Source organism: Protopterus annectens, chromosome 4.part1 (assembly GCF_019279795.1).
Source record: "Protopterus annectens isolate FY-2018-M chromosome 4.part1, PAN1.0, whole genome shotgun sequence".
NCBI classification, from domain to species: domain Eukaryota; kingdom Metazoa; phylum Chordata; order Ceratodontiformes; family Protopteridae; genus Protopterus; species Protopterus annectens.
In genome coordinates this window covers 524,260,438-524,271,101 of record NC_056734.1, presented here as the reverse complement: position 1 = coordinate 524,271,101, position 10,664 = coordinate 524,260,438, and the positions used below count along the sequence as shown (strand labels likewise).

General features: G+C 39.4%; 1 protein-coding gene across 1 annotated transcript in view; it reads right to left on the bottom strand.

Annotated features, from left to right (window-relative positions):
* SNED1 (sushi, nidogen and EGF like domains 1) overlaps positions 1-10,664 on the bottom strand; it is a 1,598,911-nt gene that overhangs the window by 224,013 nt on the left and 1,364,234 nt on the right. The window lies entirely within an intron of this gene.

The following is a 10,664-nucleotide window of genomic DNA, read 5'->3' as shown; positions in this document are numbered from 1 at the left end:
TTTTTTTTTAAAAAATGGGGAATTCCCTCTGTGACTTTACAGATATCTTCTGGTGTCCACGGTCTATACATTATGGGGGTTGGGTCCTGGCCTTCCTGTCCTGCATGAGGGTTCGGTACTTTAATTAATTGACAGATATCCTCACTGTGTTTTAGTGACTGTCTTCTTACTCGGGTGTTCCTAGGTATGTTACGAGTTCGGGATGTGGTTTCAATAGCTTCTGTTACATTTGGTCGTTGTGCTACCTCTGTTGCCACAGGATAACGTGTGGGGACTAGCCTGCCCTCCCGCTTCATATCCTGGATGTGGTATCGGAGGTGGTAGGGTGTTGTGGGGGGGGGGCTATCGGTACTACTGTATTATGATCTTCTCTGTGTACATATGATGCTTTGACATTTGTAGTGTTCTGTTCCCTTCAGTTCACTACCTCAATCCACCTATGTGCATGACGGATACCCAATTGTCGCTGTTTTGTCGCCTGCACATCTTAGGGCTGCCACCTTTTCAAATGCACATTGTGGGACATTAGTGTTTGGAACGTGTAATTTTCCAGGAAAAGCATACCCACGGCCAGTACATAGGACAGGATTTCACTTTTTGCCAGGAGAGCGACCAATTGTTGTAGCATTTCAGTTGCTTATTCTGTTTATTATGATATTATGTTGTTCCAGATACAAAATTACTGTTTTATGCTACCATTTTGAAATATATCTGAAATGTTTGTCCTGAGATATCAGGACATTTGCCATTTGTTCGGTTTGTTTGCAGGACACAACTGGCCAAAGAGGGACTGTCCCTCTCAGGGTGGAACAGGTGTTTACCGTAGAACATGTGCATCACATTTTCAGGGATTACAATGTTTCAGTAACGATATTTTGTGTAATATACCATCAATGTCGTATCTATTACCCCATTTTGCTGGATAACTCACATCATGTGCTCTCTGCGATTGCATATACTTCCGTCACCCGTCAAACGCGGATCACATGATCTGTTTCTTCAATAGTCTCCCATATCCTCTACACGACTGCTACTGCCCTTCTCTCATACCACGTGGTGTCTCCTTCCCTGTATCCACTGTAGTGTCTACAATGACTATTTACTCTGCTGTGTGTTCCCCTGACCTATGTTCAGATTTAACAGTATGTGGGTAGGTCTTGACCGCTATCACAACTGTTAACAGAAACACAATGTAGTCTGGTCCCTGATCTACAATAGAGACAAAGAGGCAAACACTCCTTACCTGAGCCTCCTGTTTAAGGCTGCACGATTTCTTCTTGGGATCCAGTTTTCCGCTTTTCAGCCACAGATCAGACAGTAAACAGCCTCTTTACACACAACAATTCAGTCGGAGGTCTTTTCATTCAAGAAGTACCATTTAGGCAAATTCTCCTGCGTAGATGTCTAACCAGCCATGCACTCTGACCTGTAGCTTACCAAGGGAATTCGGATTACAAGGATCACAATGTCAAATAAGTTGTTAAAACCAGACTGTAGTTGTCAGTAGGCTTTTCTAAGTGACAGTCAATAACACAGGAGGCTCGGGTTCAGAAAGTTTTAGTAGTGTACACAGGCAGGCTAAATCATATACAGTCCAAGTATGAGAGTTTTGTCTGACTCTATACAGTAAGCAGTTTCTTTATATAGTGTTTACAATCAGCTTTTGCCCACCTTACTGACGTGGTCGGTCACAGGGCATTTCCATCACTATGGTCCACAATAGTCTATACATACGTGGGTGCTGGGGGCTTTTAAAATGTTTTCCCATGAGAATAACACAGCCTTGCAAGGCACCTTGTCAATTACACTGTCCTTCTGTGATTGTAACTGTTTCAAGGACCCTAGACTGTTCCGATACAGTACTCAGTTAATTTCTTAATACGCTGCTTTGTCTCTCTGGTAAGGAGTTGTACTGTTATCTTCCATTGAGCTCACAAGGCCATCCTCCTCAGAGGTAGGGGTGATGTTATGCATGTACATACATTTATTGTTCTGTAACCCAGCAGATAATTAATGCTGACAGACATAAGCCTGCTGTACTGGTTACTGCCAGGATCAGAATTCCATCACACTACAGCTTAGCTTCACCAATTACATGCAGGCTTACTTCTACTGCCATATTGTGCGGTACAATTCAATGCATTATATAGTATTTCGAGTCTAAACTGGCACTTCATATGTGTTTCTATATATATTTTGAACAACATCCATCCGCCATATGCATGTTGTTCCGTCCTTTACCTTGACCGTGTGTATTTGGCGTCCGCAACGCTACTCTCCACATGTGATGTCCCACCTTCCCCTTCTTTGCCTGTAGCACCCTGTTAGGACGTCCTGTTTGATAGGCACGTGTTCCGCTATATGTGATCGACTTCACTGCATAGCTAAACATCGATGCGGTGGTTCAACAACCCGACTTGTCCACATGTGTACAGTTATGTGCACCATGTCGTATGCAAACCTATATGGTTTCGACGGGTACATACCACATGCGGGATGTACACATTCTGCAGACACATTCACATGCAGCCATTTACATATCTGTACCTGAGGTGGGTTGGTGACATGTGGGGTACGTATTTGGCCGCGTGGCATTGCCTAACACAAACATCTTACCACATTTCAGGTATGCACATTGTGTGTGGGTGTATAGCTGTACACGGATGCTAGCAGGTTAGGGTGCACAGGTGTACATGGGTGGGACTGACATGTACAATGAGGCTATTGTGTATTACATCTGAATGCATGGGTTCTGCTTCTGGATATTACACTTCAACATACGCCATCCAGTGTATGCGACAGAGACGTTGTTGGGTGTGGGATATGTTGCTATGCACATGTTTGCCTGTGTTTAAGGTATCTTGATTCCTTACTGTTGTTATGTCGACACAGCTACCCAGCTATGTACTCTCACAACTGCTTGTGACCATTATGGTTGGCACCTTTTCCAATGCCCATAGTGGGGCATGTTATGTGGAAACTGAATTTGCAGGACTACACATACCCACGGCAAGTGCAGTTGACAGAACTTCACTTGTTTGCCATACTATAAGCTTATTCTGTAAGCATTTGGGTTCCTTATTCATTTTCTTATGCCATGTATGTGTTTCATATACAAATGTATATGTTTTATACTACTATTACATGTATATTGCGGGAATATTTTTGGCAGGGGATCTGGGGTCATTTTCCATTTTTCCGATTGTTGCAGTGACACAACTGTCCAATCAGGGACTGTCCATGGCACATTGGGACAGCTGGTACCCTGGTGACCATGCCCATGTCGCTACTGGGGTTGCCACCTTTTCCAGTTTCCAAGCTGGGATATTTCTGGGACTCACATCTCACTTTACAGGCCGACACATACACACGGTCACTATATAGCATAGAACTTCACTTGTTTGCCTAAGTAAAAGCTTATTGTTATGGCAATTTGCTTGCTTATTCTGTTTCTTGTGACATTTAGGTATTTCAGTTACAGAAATAACCAATTCATGCTACCATTACATTAAATACGGGATATCATTATGTCCTACAATCTTAGCACATTTGCCATTTTTAATACGTATTTTCGGGACACAACTGCCCATAGAGAGACTGCCCCACCCAAAGTGGGACAGGTGGTGACCTTAGTCGCTGCTCCTATGTCGGTGCGGCACGCTGACATGCTGCTGTACACCTTCTCTGAGTGTAACCACTGACGGTGCATTGCGGGACAAACGCGGTCATATGCGTATCCTTTGCTCCTTGGATGGGTACACTTAAGCCTTCGTGGCTTGTATTTGCTTCTCCGTTTATTTGGGACGGGTACTATGCTGCATACTCTACGTGCGTTTCATTCTGCACGGGACCTGGCTGCTGCCATTACTATTATGGGCGGACCGTGGCTGTCAGCACATTAGGTTGCTCACCTCATGCCGGCTTAGACACGCCTCCAGACGCATCCTACCTGGGCTCGCTCACGTACACTACGCACGTGTCTGTGGTTGCGGTGCACTCTCATTAATATGCATATGGCGCTACTGCGCCGGCTATTCACTGCACCGCCGGCGCAGACCTTACGCCGGCCTTGCGCCGAGCTTCATGAATCCCGGGGATTGTTAAAAAACAATTAATTAAGTTATCCAAACTGATAAAAAAATAAAACAAGGAGCCGCACTATGTTGTGCCAACTTTTACTGGTTACCTTCTGGTACATCGGCTTACGCCTTCTAGGGATAATTGAACATCATGATCACAGCTTATTTATACAAAATAATCCAATTAAAGTCATTACATCATTAAAGTCTTTCAAGTGCCAAACTGATAACTGATAATGAATTTGAGAATGGTAGATCTTGCATGAATACAGAGCGAGGTTAAAATAACATCTACTAGAAGGCTTATTTATGCAAGTAATGAATGAAAGACATTCCATACACAAACCAGTTTTAAGAGAGGCTGTGGTTTTGTTTTAAAATTGCAACTTATGAAGTTATAACTTGGCTATGTGATTAGTATACAGTGTGGATGCAGGAAATAACAAGAAACACATATTTACTATAGTATTTAAAGTCTGATTTAAGGACGGACATTCTCAGAAAAAGCACTGGCAGCTTACATAGCTTTCTTAATAAGAAGGATCATTCCTTCAAATAACTTGTTGAAGTGACATATTTTTAGTCACATCTTAAGATCAAGTTTAAATGTGTTGTATGCTCCTTTTGCCACTTTAATGCTTGTTCCAACATTAATTTTTCACACTTAAGTAATTTGCTGTCACAGAACATTATACTTGAATATACCCAGCCATTGTTCAGGTTGTGAGGCATTGTGTATTGGTAAACCCAGTTGAATGCTCAGCCAGATAATTTATGAAGACCTTTATGTGATCACCACTGAATACCCCAATGATGCTTTATTTAGGCACAACATTCAATAATAAACACTTACAAATATTTTTGTGTTAGAAATGTTCAATTGAATATTATGGGTGGAGATATAGACTCACTATTACTGTACACAGAATTATCATAGCAGTAATTTTGGATGCCAGTCTCTATCTTGGGTTAACTGGCAACATCAACATAAAATGCATTAAAATTATGTCTTTTAAGATGATTAATGGATTCATAGGACTTTGTATGAATTCACATCCTTTTTTGTTTGTGTGTGTATCTACATCTATATATGTGTGTGTGTGTGTGTGTGTGTGTGTGTGTGTGTGTGTGTATATATATATATATATATATATATATATATATATATATATATATATATATATTTATATATACATTAACTTTTTATATGTACTGTTACATGACAAATGCTTGTTTTATTTGAATGCTATCATAGGTCATTTATTTTACTGTAACTATTTAAACTCAAGTTTTATAAAATTTGATGGTTGTGAAGAAGTTATTTTAGGTGACAAAAGTGCTAAACATTTAAATAATGTCTATCAGCAGTTACACACTTGTTGTCATGTGTTAAAGGAGAGCTTTTTTTACTCCAGTCTCACTGTCCTTACTTTGGTTTCATTAAGTTCTCATGAATCAACTCCTGTGTACAGTAGGTAGAGTAAGCCATCCTGGTCACTGCAGGGGTTGTAATGAAAAATGCAGTCAGTAATGAAGAGGGAATCTATGGCAACTTACTGATACCTGGAATGTTGAAGTGCAGTCCACATAGCAGAAGTCATCACAAGTAAACACTTTGTTTCAAAGTAAGTTTGGTCCCTGTGCTTTCCAATTATGAAGCCTCCCCTCGACTAGACAGGGTTTATGCATTCCTCTGGTCTTGGGATTCCACTAAGAGTCAAGGTGAGAGCTGCTGGAGGGGCTTCATTCAGGCAACCATGAGGGTTGTTTATGCTCTCATTGGCATTTTGACAATGAGAGGATTTTCTGAGTAACCTAATCCCACCTTCTGTGCAGGGTGGAGGTATATGAACAACATTACCACAGTGGCTTACAATGGTTTTCTCTTGTAAGCATGCACTTCCACACTCACTATAAAGGCTAAAAATCCATCAGTGACTTGGTGAGCTTAACTCCTGCATTATTGCCCTTCTATAGAGTGATACAGGAAGTGTATGTAGTCAGCTCCGCCCCTTCCTCCTCCCACGCAGGGCCTGCCATCCTCCCTTCCATTACTACTGGGCACCAGAATTGTGTGCCAATCTCAGGTTGCAGGGCCCATAGTCAGGGCTTTATCCCAGTACATCTGTGGCACTGGCTATCAAAGTGGACATTATCAAAGGTAAACTGCTGAGTTTCTATACTGAAATTCACATTTACCACATATACATGATGTTTCTCTATGCAGCAATCCATAAAAGGAAGAGAACCCAAGGCAACCTATAGAATAACAAGGAACAGTCACAGTAATAATTCTAACTGTTTACTACATAGCCAAGCATATTCAGATATTGACGGTCAAATAGATTTGCTGCATTTATCGAGAGTCAATAAAGGTTTTCTTGGATTAAAGTGTAACAATTCAATATGTCTATAAAGGCACTACATTTTTGCACTGATACTGAGAGCATCCAGTTCACACAATATTGGAAAAGGGTCAGTTCACACAATATTGGAAAAGGGCCAGTTCACACAATATTGGAAAAGGGGAACACTTGATTTTTCTGAGACAGCTCATATTCCTATTTTCCCAAGTCTGTGCAACCTCAGAGTATGAATAATGATAAAAATGAATGTGGATGGGTTACCCAGTGAAAAATACTTTAAATATTGTAGCTATTGTCTCATTATTAATTGTGTCTCTCTGAAATGCTCTGATGGGTTGTGTTGGTAATAGTGGTGCAGCACAGTTATATCAATCCTATGAGCATTATCATAAGAACCTTAGATGCCTGAATAGTAGGATCAGTTCTGAAAGACTTTATAATATGAATTGGAATTTGCCTGTTTACAGAGGTGACTGAGGGAGGAAATCTCAAATATTTCACATGCAAACTATATGATACATGTATGAGGTTATCTCACCGCTAGCAAAGCCTTTGACTTTATGCCTCATAAATGGGCAACTACCAAAATAGGAAGGTATTGTGCTGGTGTAGAAAATAATTAAATGTCACCAAAAAGAAAGCAGAGTCCAACTAGACCATTGTAATAATTTATTATAAAACAAACATTAGCGCTTTTGGGTAGAAAACCCTTCTTCGGAGTTTTCTACCCAAAAGCACTAATGTTTGTTTTATAATAAATTATTACAATGGTCTAGTTGGACTCTGCTTTCTTTTTGGTGATATCATTTGGAACGTTTGAGCAGGGTCCCTAAGAGAAGGAAGAGGTTTATTCTACTTTACAAAATAATTAAATGTACTTGATAGTGATAAAACAGAAAGTACTGGTGAGGGAGCACTAACACAGGCAGACATGGTTAATGGAGTTGCAGACAGGTCTGTCTTGGGTTGTGTAATCTTTGGACATTCATATTGGATATTACCAGAGGTAGCGAACACATGACTAACCAATTCACAGATGTCACTAAAATTAGTGGGACTCATGTCAGATTGGGGAAAGAGCCTATAGGGGTACATTGATAGACTGGAAATGTACTCTGTGGTCTCAGCTGTGCTGTGGTTCATAGTGCTGCAAAGTACAAGGTCATATACCTATGGACCATGAGCCTCAATACTGATTACCAGCTGGGAGAATGATAAATTAGGTACCACTCAGCTAAACAGAAACATGAAAGTTCTCATCACTGCAGAAATAAGCCATCTGGCTCAATTTAAGATTGGTGTGAGAGAAAGGCAAAATAAAGATGGTGGGATGCATCTAGACATAAACTAATTCACGAGTTGCACAGACAGTCTTACAGTGCTACAGGTCACAAGTCAGATCACAGGAGGAACACTCTGCAAGTTCTGCTGTCCTTTGCAGGAAAAGGATGTAAAACCATTTCAGAGGTTGTAAAGGAATGCCACAAGACTGGGGGTGGGGGGACGACTGGAGGAGAATGAGTCCGAACAGATTTCAGGAACTGAATAAATAAAATAACAGCTCCGGTGCACAAATAAATAATCCACAAAGCTTTATTCCAAATGAAAGTGAAGTGCTTTTCATCTACCCTGCCAGTTTGGTAGACTTCATCAGGCAAATCAGCTATGCAAAACAAGAGAGTTAAATGCATTTTTTAAAATAAGATTGACATGACAACCAGCCTATGACAATTACAATACACAAAAGTCTAAATAACAAAAAGCTTACTGGCCAAAGTAGTTTCAGGATGCTCCTCACTCTAAGTTACTCTACCTATTTAATTATACTATACATATAAAATACAAACAATGTGTAAAAATAGTCATAAAAATGTATCAATTGACACTTTCCAAATACTTAAAAACTAATAAATATAATTTAACGCAAAAGACTTTTCAGTTTTAAAATACATGACAGTGAAGTGATTTCATTCAAACCTGGATCTGTGTAAGAATTTAATCTTAACTTCCATATTAATTCACACTTTTCTAAAAGAAGTTGGTAGGTGCCACGTTTTAAAACTGGGGTGACTTGATCTATTACCCTAAACAAAAAACTGTGGGTGGTTTTCATTACAATGCCTAGCCAGTGCATTTAAACTGTTTTTCTTTCTAATATTGTATACATGTTCGTATATCCTATCTTTCAGCCTCCTGTCAGTCTTCTCTACGTAAGATGCAGGGCATAGCTGGCAGGAGGCCAGGTACACCACTGCTTTGGAATTACAGTTGTACCTACCTATCGTCTGATATTTCATTTTGCCCACACTGAAATTTGATCCTGTTGAAATTAATTTACAGTAGTTACATGATTCACATTTGTAAGTACCCATTATTCTGTGCGAGATACTTACTTCTGCCTCCACAAAATTCTTTAAATTTCTACCTCTTTTAAAAATGAAAGTTGGGCAATTTCCCAACTTCTCCATTAGTCCCATCTCAAAATAGATTAGTTTCCAATTTCTGTCCAGGATCCATCTCAAATCACTTGCTTCTAAATTATACACCATAATAGCTCCTTTTAAGTTCCTTACGTGCACCAGTAGCCATAGGGCATGGTTCGACTTCTCCTAGCTCTACCTTCACACACATGGATGATTCATTAACAGGGCTAGAGCATGCAACACTCACTCTCTGTTCACCAGTGAGGATAGGTCGATAAAAACCTGTACTTATTTTAGTTTGTACCTCACTTATTAGTTCAAGTACTAAATGTTCAGGATAACCGCGGCTAATGAACATGTTTTTTAAAATCTCACATTCATCCAAAAAGCTGACCATATCAGTAGTCATACTTGCCGCTCTAACTAATTGGCCTTTGAGTACAGATCTCTTCTGGTGTGGGGGATGGCAACTAGTGTAATGTGACATAGTGTTCGAATAAGTGCTCTTACAGTGAATTCTAGCTACATACCGATTCTCACACTCTTCTTTCCTTAAATCCACATCTAAATAGGTGATTACCTTTTCATGAACTGAAAAAGTGAAATTCAAAAATGTTTACACAATATTGTGTACATTTAGTACTTGAACTAATAAGTGAGGTACAAACTAAAAGAAGCACAGGTTTTTATCGACCTATCCTCACTGGTGATCAGAGAGTGAGTGCTGTACGTTCTAGCCCTGTTAATGAACCATCCATGTGTGTGAAGGTAGAGCTAGGAGAAGTTGAACCATGCCCTATGGCTACTGGTGCACGTAAGGAACTTAAAAGGAGCTTCATTATGGTGTATAATTTAGAAGCAAGTGATTTGAGATGGATCCTGGAGAGAAATTGGAATCTAATGTATTTTGAGAAGAGACTAATTGAGAAGTTGGGAAATTGCCCGACTTTAATTTTTAAAAGAGGTAGAAATTTAAAGAATTTTGTGGAGACAGAAGTAAGTATCTCGCACAGAATAATGGGTACTTACAAATGTGAATCATGTAACTACTGTAAATTAATTTCAACAGGATTAAATTTCAGTGTGGGCAAAATGAAATAACAGACGATGGGTAGGTACAACTGTAATTCCAAAGCAGTGGTGTACCTGGCCTTCTGCCAGCTATTCCCTGCATTTTACATAGGGAAGACTGACAGGAGGCTGAGAGATAGGATATACGAACATGTATACAATATTAGAAAGAAAAACAGTTTAAATGCACTGGCTAGGCATTGTAATGAAAACCACCCACAGTTTTTTGTTTAGGGTAATAGATCGTCACCCCAGTTTTAAAAGGTGGCCCCTACCAACTTCTTTTAGAAAAGTGTGAATTAATATGGCAGTTAAAATTAAATTCTTACACAGATCCAGGTTTGAATGAAATCACTTCACTGTCATATATTTTAAAACTGAAAAGTCTTTTGCGTTAAATTATAGTTATTAGTTTTTAAGTGTTTGGAAAGTGTCAATTGATACATTTTTATGACTATTTTTACACATTGTTTGTATTTTATATGTATATAGTATAATTAAATAGGTACAGTAGCTTAGAGTGAGGAGCGTCCTGAAACTACTTTGGCCAGTAAGTTTTGTTGTTATTTAGACTTTTGTGTATTTATTGTAATTGTCATAGGCTGGTTGTCATGTCAATCTTATTTTAAAAAAATGTATTTAACTCTCTTGTTTTGCACAGCTGATTTGTCTGATGAAGTCTACCAAACTGGCAGGGTAGACGAAAAGCTCTTCACTTTCATTTG